Source organism: Leptonychotes weddellii, chromosome 15 (genome assembly GCF_054177405.1).
Source record: "Leptonychotes weddellii isolate Sample4059 chromosome 15, ASM5417740v2, whole genome shotgun sequence".
Taxonomy (NCBI): Eukaryota; Metazoa; Chordata; class Mammalia; order Carnivora; family Phocidae; genus Leptonychotes; species Leptonychotes weddellii.
This window is the reverse complement of record NC_138383.1, coordinates 48,916,576-48,925,749: the sequence shown is the minus strand read 5'-3', so window position 1 is coordinate 48,925,749 and position 9,174 is coordinate 48,916,576. Positions and strand designations below refer to the sequence as shown.

Sequence of the window (9,174 nt, the reverse complement as noted above, 5' to 3'; positions counted from 1 at the left end):
GAGCCTGCTTCTCCTTCTTTTTTTTTTTTTAAAGATTTTATTTATTTATTTGACAAAGAGAGACACAGCGAGAGAGGGAACACAAGCAGGGGGAGTGGGAGAGGGAGAAGCAGGCTCCCTGCAGAGCAGGGAGCCCAATGCGGTACTCGATCCCAGGACCCTGGGATCATGACCTGAGCTGAAGGCAGTCACTTAACCAACTGAGCCACCCAGGCGCCCCCTGCTTCTCCTTCTGACCCTCTCCCCTCTCATGCTGTTTCTCGCTCGCTCTCTAATAAATAAGTAAATGAAGTCTTTTTAAAAAAAAAAAAACTTAAAGAGAGAACTACCATAGGATCCAGCAATTTCACTTCAGAGTATTTATCCAAAGGAAAGGAAAGCAAGATTCAAAAAGATATCTGCATCCCCATGTTCACTGCAGCATTATTTACAATAGCCAGGATATAGAAACATCCAAGTGTCTACAGATGGATGAAAGGATAAAGAAAATGAGGTGTGTATGTGTGTGTGTGTGTGTGTGTGTGTATACTGGAATATTATATTATTCTGCTATGAAAAAGAATGAATCTTGTCATTTGTGACAACATAGATGGACCAGGAGGGTATTATGCTAAGTGAAATAAGTGAGACAGAGAAAGACAAATACTGTACGATTTTTCTTATATGTGGAATCTAAAAACAACAAAGAAAAGCTCATGGATACAGAGAACAGATTAGGGGTTGCCAGAGGTGGTGGGGGTTGGGATGGGAGAAATGAGTGAAAGGGGGTCAAAATGTTAAAAAAAAAACAACACACAAGAAAAAAACGCAACATTATAGCAATAGCCAACTGATACAGAGGTAAATGTTAGTTGATTACAATTATATTGTTGAAAAATGTAAGCTGAAACGTGTGTGGCATTATTTCTTCTAATATATTAGCAGGGAAAAAAATGGAGGGAAAAAACTACTCTTGGGGCACCTGAGTGGCCCAGTCAGTTGAGCGTATGACTCTTGACTTCCGCTAGGGTCAGGATCTTAAGTGGGATCAAGACCGGCATTGGGCTCTGCACTCAGTGGGGAGTCTGCTTGGGATTCTCTCTCTCCCTCTGCCCCTCCCCCGCTCATTCTCTCTCTCTCTCAAATAAATAAATAAAGTCTTTAAAAAAAACAACAAACAAGGGGAGGGGGGGTGGGGGGATGGGTTAGCCTGGTGATATTAAGGAGGGCACGTACTGCATGAAGCACTGGGTATTTTACAAAAACAATGGATCATGGATCACTACATCAAAAGCTAATGATGTATGGTGACTAACATAACATCATAAAATAAAATTAAATTAAAAAAACTACTCTTGATATATTGTCATAGTAGATACTTGGATCTCCATATTTCTGGACTCTTTATTCTATTCCATTGTCTGCGTGTGTTTATTTTTGTGTCATTACTATTTTATTCTTTAAAGTCTTGCACTCACATCCGTAGCAGGGATTTTCCACCAGTGGACCTTTCTCTGCAGATCTCCCAACGGTGGCTGCATTGTTTGGACTGACCCTAACTCTTCTCCTTCCTGCCACACTCCCTTCTTCTCTGCTCTTTCCAAACACACATGTCATAATTGGGTTAATAAATATATCTGGGGGCCTTCTATGGAATAAGTAGTGGGTATTTGTAAGTATTGCCTGCTTAGCACCCTTCCTCTTTCTTCAAACAACACCCTAACGTTGCTTTAGGGAACCACCTGCACTGTCCCCCGTTCTGGGTAGTCAGTTTCCATTGTAGTCTGTTTCTGTTTCTGCAGGCACCTAGAATTTTCTGGGTCTGAGAGGGAAGCTAACCCCATCTCAGGTCCAGGATTGGATGCTGACTGATCGACACCAGTCAACACTTTTTATTACGGGATCGTGGTCATGGTTCAGGGATTAGCATGTGACCCAAGTGACCCCATGAATGGTGAATGGGAATTTTAGGATTCTTGTCCAGAATGCTGGGCAGAAACTCCTTTTCTCCCCAAAGCCCACCTTGCTGCTGCTGCTGGTGCTCCGGAAGGGAGCAGCCTGAGAACGAGTCTAGCTTTGTAGAAGGTCTGGGAAGAACCCAAGACCTTGATGGTGTTGTTCAGCCTCTCAACGCCTATTTCGCACTTTCCTTATAGGGACCGGTAGGTCTCTTCCTTAATGCATTGACTCAAGAGTTTAGTTATTCGCTGTCAAAAGCATACTAACTGACACACATCTACAGATCTAGAGGGTTCTTAGCCATAGAGTGTGAGTGAATGATGCGAAACTGCTGAGAGTCAATCACTTGATCTACAAAAATACCATTTTCATATGATTCAGCCAAATGTAAATCCAAGAAGTCCTTAGGGGTTTCTCCATCACTTCGTAATGCCTTTGGCTGCAAGTTACAGAAAACTCAGTCAGCAGTGGCATGAACAATAGGGATCTGTTTTCTCTTAGCAAGAAGTCACCAGGTAGGCCGCTGTTTTGTTAGAGATGTGGATTGGCCTTGCTGTGATTCTCTTGACATGTCCCTTAGGATTGCAAGATGGCCGCAAACGGTCTCTGCCCCCTTTATCAGGATGAGCAGAAACCTTTCTAGAAGTACCCAATAGATTTCTCATCAGCCAAAAATGTGTCCCATGACTACTGCAAAGGAGACTGGCAAAGTGTCTTAGGGTCAGCCTAACTCCGCTTCCCAAGATCAGGGAGCCCATCACAAGTGCAGCGCCTTCACCAACGTACTTGGCATGGAGAGACCAGCTGATGAAAAGCTTTGTAAAAATTCTATCACCTGCCGAGTACTTTATTCCTCATGACCTAGTGAAGGGAGATTTTTCTGGAATCTGTCAGGGGACACAGTGCATGGGTGGGATATGCCCTGATAGATCCAATACAGTGTCCCTGTCCCCCACAGTCTTTAAATTCCCACTTGCCCATTATGCCAGAAGATATTTGGCCTTTCAAGAATATTTGATGGGCTAGCATAGGATGGGGATTTGCATTATTCATAAACAACAAAACAAAACAAAAGCTATCTGTTCTATTGGCTATGCAACCATCAGCTGCCTGTTGAAGTTCATGAACAAAATCTCTGTTGTTTACCCCAGTGACTCTCGAGGTATCATGAGGCGGGAATTGTCATTGTTCTTGCTACGGCTGAATTTTCCCAAGACTAGGAAGGGTTAGAATTGCTTTGTGATCTGAAGGGCAGGGCAGGATGGTTAGGATATTATAATGTTCGGGAGGAACAGATGTTAGTCCCTTTAATTTCTGATCATGGGATATCCCCCAAAGAAGTTTCAAGACATGAATTCTCATCATCAGCCAGTGAGCCTCTTTCAGAAATGAGGAGGGTCTGGAAGGGGCTGGTTGGGGGGTAGGGAGGCCTGGCCAATACCCCCAAGGATTGGGGTTGGGGAGAGTGGGAAGTGGCTGCCCAGTGGTTACAGGCTTTTCAGAGTGATGAAAATGTTCTGGAATCAGATCGTGGCGATTGATGCACAACTGTGTGAATATACTACAGACCCCTGCATTGTATACATTAAAATGGTTAATGGTAAATTGTATGTTAAGTGTATCTTACCACAAAAATATGATGAAATATTTCAAATATCAAGAATAATTTTTAAAAGCACTTGTGTAACTACTATTCAATTATTTAAATCTTAACAAACTTGGCCCTATTTGCTTCTGATTTTTTTTTTCTTTTTTAGTGAAATAAAAGGCATACAGGTGAAGCTCCAGGGTAAAATTTTAAGAATTAAGTCTATGTGTATAGTTTCTGTACCATTTTCTATTGTCTTTTTAAAAAAAATTCCTCTTGGAGGTAATCAGAGCTGCTAATTCTCTCCTCCACATCATTTAGCTTCCTTTTTCATGCTTTAATTAATTAATTTTATTATTTTAAAAGATTTTATTTATTTATTTGATAGAGAGAGAGCACAAGCAGGGGGAGCGAGAAGCAGGCTCCCCATGAGCAGGGAGCCTGATGCGGGACTCAGTCCCAGGACCCTGGGATCATGACCTGAGCCAAAGGCAGACGCTTCATCGCTTCATCACTTCATCGACTGAGCCACCCAGGCGCCCCTTGTTTATTTTAAAGATTTTATTTTTAAGTGATCTCTACACCCAAGGTGGGGCTGGAACTCACAAACCCGAGATCAAAAGTCACATGCTCCAGTGACTGAGCCAGGCGTCCCTCTTTTCTGTGCTTTTAACATTTCTTGTCCCTCTGTTCTGTGTCTTGGGTAAATTCCTGAGTTCTCTTTTTAAAATAGCGAACTTTCTCTCTCCTGTTGTGCCCAGTTTAGAATGTAAGACAGACTTATTTGGTTACATCTGTCATTCATGTGTAAGATTTCTAATTGGTTGATTGCATATCCATATGCTTTTATTGAATTTTTGTCTTTTTGTCTCATGATTTGATTTTGTTACTTATCTTTTCACGTATCATAATCATACTTACATAAAATTCTTTGTCAGATCATTCCATAGACTTCTTTTCCTTTATGTTCCCATGACTGTCTCTGTTCCAATTATGCTCTCACCATGAAATTTCTTCATCTGTTTTGGGATTTGGGTTTGTAACTTCATCTTGGCTGTTTCTGCCAAAAAATCCAGGCTTTTTCCGAAGACCAGGTTTTCTGGATGGACCCTAAATTGGTGTATGAAGGAGCTCAGCTTCAGTGATGGGGAGCGTGGCAAAGGGGGAGTGCATGTCTGGAAGACAGAGGCAAGACTCAGCTTTAGCGGCTTGTTACTGTGTGAAAGTGTAGGCCAGGTATGGACAGATCTTTCCATTTTTTTTTAGAGAAGCTAGAAATCTAGATTTACATGTGAAATTTACTGAGCTGTAAATGTCAGCAAATAATTAGTCACCAAACATGTCTGTAGACTGGATTTGGTCTACAGACTAGAAATATCCCATCCGTAATACCAGGGCTCTTCCAGACCATAAACCGCACTTTGCAAGCATCCTTCTCTCCCCGGGGCCACCAAGCTTACCTGGTCACCCCTCAGGTGGGCTTTTAGGGAACACCAGGCAGCAGAAAGCTCTTGCACTTGGGTGTTACAGGTGCACGTCTGAGCCTACCCCTTGCAATCTGTATTACTTGGCAATCGGTTCAATCTTTCTGAGTATCAGCTCTAAAATGAGCATAGTTCTACAGCCTTAAGGGCTGCTGTCAGGATTAATTGAAATAAGGTCGCCAAAGCACTCAGCACGGGGCCTGGCACACAGCAAGCCCCCCATGTTAGCTATCACCAGGACTAACACATCACCTGGTCCCAGTGGATGAGAGAAGGATCTTCTTTATGAATTAATGCCAGCTAATAAATGTCGAATGCAAGACAGAATTAGAAGAAAAAAGAAAAATCACCATTTTGTATCTCCTAAAAGGTGCTCTGCTTAGGGTGGGGCTGTGATGGGGAGCTGGGCTGCCTGCCGTCCCCATCACATGCCTTCCGCCGAGTCAGGTGGCCGGAGCTCCCGAGCTGCTGTCGCCTTCCTAAGTCATCAGCAATTCCCAATTCGAGCACGCACAGCCTGTGCAAGGAAGGGCGGATTGTCTGCCTCCGTCTTGGCACACGCGACACAGTGACCGCTCCAACAGAAAGCGGGACAGCGGCGGGGGAGCGGAGCAGACGGGGAGGGCGAGGCACAGTGTCCAGCCTGCGCGCGTGCGCGTGGTACTGAGCCCGCCCAAATTCCTCTTCCGCAGCCCAGGCCTGGTACCCTCAAACAGAGGCACTGTTAGGAAAGAGATGTCCAGGAAGAAATTTCCCGCTGGGAAGGGGAAGGACAAGACCGATGGAGTGGCTGGCCTGTTATTTCTTTGTCCCCCCCCACCCCCCACCCAATAATCTGGAAGCAGCAAAAATGCACGCGGCTCCAGGCTTCTAGTGACATTTGAGAAGTCTGGAGAACATTTGTATTTAATTAATTAATCAGTTGCTACGTATAATAATGATCAATTCTTGCTACACCCTTTCCAATAAACAATCTTTATTGCTCCAAATACATTTTCTGAACAAGAACTCGGAGCTGCTCGTGAACGATTTCCTCTAGGATACCTAAAATATCTATGAGATTAAAGGCGTCACTATTGGTTGATCTGACAGAAACATTAAAGATGCAATAGAAAAAAAAATAATAATAATAAAAAATAAATAAAGATGCAATAGAAATTCCTAAATTTGAAAAACAAATTCCTAAACTTGCATTTTAGGAGAAAATTCATACACTTTGGGAAAAGCGAAACGACAGGGGCACTGAGGTTTGTATTTTTCTAATATAAAGAAACGAATTTTTTTCCCTCTTTGCCCGAAAAATACCAACGCAGATCTAGACATCGAAAATTACAACCTTCCGTGACCCCGACGTGATTTGAACACGCAACCTTCTGATCTGGAGTCAGACGCGCTACCGTTGCGCCACGAGGCCTTCCCGAGTCCGCGGCGGCCGGGATCCCGTGAACAGAGCTATCGTCAGCGACGAGGGGCGGAGCTAAATCCTCAGGCCCCTCCCCTGAGGTTCCGCCCGCGTCACTTTCAGAGCTGCGCGTGGACATGTGGGAATGGACCCTCCCTCTGTGGGCAAAATGTGCTTAAGGGCACTTGGCGTAAAGCCCAACTCTTCAACCTTGGGACACACGGAGCTCGCTTAACAGAGGAGCAACTGGTGTGTTTGGGACTTATTTCTGGGGGTGACAAAGCCATCGCGGTGTCGCTGCAGTCCTGATCCCTCCGCCCCCCGACCCCGACCAATAGATGCTTCCCCGGCTCTGCCAGTGACTCAGCGCCTTCACTTCGGTCCTCTGAACCTCGCTTTCTCCTGTGCCGGCTGCGCGCGGTCAAACGCAGTCTCTCGCGGGGCGACCGGGGTCACCTCGTTCACGGATTCGCGTCATTCAGGCCACGTGCCTGCGCATGTATTGAAGTCCCAGCGTCGGAAGCATGCGTTCTAAGCCGGCGTTGGTGGTATAGTGGTGAGCATAGCTGCCTTCCAAGCAGTTGACCCGGGTTCGATTCCCGGCCAACGCAGTGGTTCTCGCTTTTTAAAAAAAAAAAAAAAAAAACAACCAACTTTTCACTCGCTCCGGGATCGCCCCTCTGCCGGGACCCCGTTGCCGATGCACAACCAGCAGCGAGGGCTGCACGCCCACTGGAGCCCACGAGCGCGCGTCCCGTCGCGGAGAGAGCGCTGCGCCGGCTTCGAGCGGTCCTGTCCGGCTGTGCGCCTGTCATCGCCGGCGAACGCGTCTCATCAGCACATTCGTTGAACGGAGGGGACAAATGGCTCATTCCGCCGCACATTTAAATGCAAGTTGCTTGAGGCGAAACACGAACTCGAACTTTCGGAATGTGAGCCCGAGAGTCAGGACCAACTACCCTTCACCTTCTTCCTTCTTTTTAAGGAAAACCTCCGTCCCACGCCCGGGGCCGGGTACTTCGTTGTGAGTAGGATTTATCACAGGATGATAGAAAAAAGCAAAAGGCACGATGCTTCTCCCCGTCGGGGAATCGAACCCCGGTCTCCCGCGTGACAGGCGGGGATACTCACCACTATACTAACGAGGAAGGAGCTGGAAGAAACGCTCTCCCGCTCGGGGATGTGGCATCTCAGCCGCGCTCGCCGGGGCTTCCGTCCCGCCGACCGCTGGAAAGGGCCCCCCGGAGACCCGCGCACGCTCTGGACCGCCCCTGAGCGACCCGGGGACGCGGCGAAACCCGGCTGTGATAGTCCCGCCCCGTTCCACCCCAGTCCCCCACAGCTCCAGCCGGCCGGCGGGGACCGGCGCAGAGCGCTCAGAAGCGGGGCGGGAACGGGAGGGGCTGGCCCCGCGTCCGCACGTGGCCTGCGCGCCGCGAGCTCCCTCCGGCCACCGGGCTGTGCGCTCGGAACAAAAGAGCTGCCAGCGCCCCAGCTCCAGGCTCTCGGCCAGCTGCACGGGCTTCGCAGGGCGGCCTGCGCGGCGCCGCGCCGTTCCTTCCACCAGCGCCTGGGGCGCTCGGGTCTCCGCCAAAACCGAAGCCGGGCTCGTCCGGGATTTGAACCCGGGACCTCTCGCACCCGAAGCGAGAATCATACCCCTAGACCAACGAGCCGACGTGAAAGCACGCTCGCGGACGCCTTTAGAGGTCGTACTAGGCCTCCTGCGGCCCTAGGGCCACGGCTCCGCGGCGGAACCCGTCCGGCGCGCGCGCGGGGACCACCGGCCCCAACGCCGCGCACTCCCGAGCCGGGTCTGGGAATCTCCGCTCCCGCCCGCGAACTCCGGCTCCTCCCAGGAAATAACGTCGGGGAAGTAGGAGGGAGTGGTCTCGGCCTCCTCCGCACCCCGCGCAGCCCTCCGGGACTACCCCGAGCACCCGGGTTCCCGCTCCCTGTGGTCACTGTCTCGGGGCCACTGCATAACCTGGGGTCCCGACTCCTCCCGCCTGCGCCCGCCGTCCTCGGACCCAGTCCTCTGGCGCAGAGCTTTGAAGATAGGCGGTGGAGTTGCATGGTTGGGGACAATGAATGAGTCCTGAGGTTCCTGGGTGAACACCTGCCCCTCTATCTGTCCCCGCACCTGTCCATCCTCCTGGAGCGACGAGCACGTCCAGTACCCAGGCAAGGGAGTAACTCCCGGGGCCAAGAGGACCCCCGGAGGAGGAGTCATTGAGATGAATGGGGGCGGGGCGGAGTAGGGGACAGACTTTCCAACCTGCGTGGTTGGGGCGAGGTGCCAGGTCTGGCGGCCAGAGACCGTCTGATGCTTAACACCCCTACCAGCACTGGTTCCAGGACCTCCGGCCTGTACGATCAGGTTACCCCTACCCTCCCGTCTACCCTCCGCTCTCCACTTACCTCCTGGGATGGCCGGGAAGGAGACCCTCCTCCCTGCCGCCTAAGACCCCCAAAAGGTAAGGGGCTCCGAGGCAAACGCCCGCATGAGTGTGGTCTGAGGCCAGGCCACCGGAGTTTCCCGGGCTCGGTGAGCCTCTAAGCTCTTAATACACTCACCACGCTCTCACTTTGGGGCTGCCCAGAGTCCTGGCAGGACCTGGTGGAGTCAGCGGCCCCGCCACCTGTTCTGCCTTCTCGCTGCTCAGTGCCTGCCCTGGGGAGTTCTCCCAGCAGGGTCTGACCAGCCACGGCCTTCGACCTTCCGGTAGCATCTCTGGGCTGAACCATTTTGTCCCACCTCC

General features: G+C 49.6%; 1 long non-coding RNA gene and 4 other non-coding genes across 5 annotated transcripts; 1 reads left to right on the top strand and 4 right to left on the bottom strand.

The window, feature by feature from the left end:
• Nucleotides 1–3,882: 3,882 nt before the first annotated feature.
• LOC145717428 (uncharacterized) lies at nt 3,883–7,784 on the bottom strand. The gene is made up of 4 exons (XR_014140628.1): nt 7,544–7,784; nt 5,838–7,033; nt 5,361–5,467; nt 3,883–4,701 (listed from the first exon to the last, which is right to left on the bottom strand). It is a non-coding gene; the product is annotated as an uncharacterized LOC145717428 (long non-coding RNA).
• Nucleotides 6,353–6,424, bottom strand: TRNAW-CCA (transfer RNA tryptophan (anticodon CCA)). The gene has a single exon. It is a non-coding gene; the product is annotated as a tRNA-Trp (tRNA).
• TRNAG-UCC (transfer RNA glycine (anticodon UCC)) lies at nt 6,952–7,023 on the top strand. The gene has a single exon. It is a non-coding gene; the product is annotated as a tRNA-Gly (tRNA).
• TRNAD-GUC (transfer RNA aspartic acid (anticodon GUC)) lies at nt 7,489–7,560 on the bottom strand. The gene has a single exon. It is a non-coding gene; the product is annotated as a tRNA-Asp (tRNA).
• A 232-nt stretch (nt 7,785–8,016) lies between the features above and the next one.
• Nucleotides 8,017–8,088, bottom strand: TRNAP-CGG (transfer RNA proline (anticodon CGG)). Its single transcript has one exon. It is a non-coding gene; the product is annotated as a tRNA-Pro (tRNA).
• Nucleotides 8,089–9,174: the final 1,086 nt, after the last annotated feature.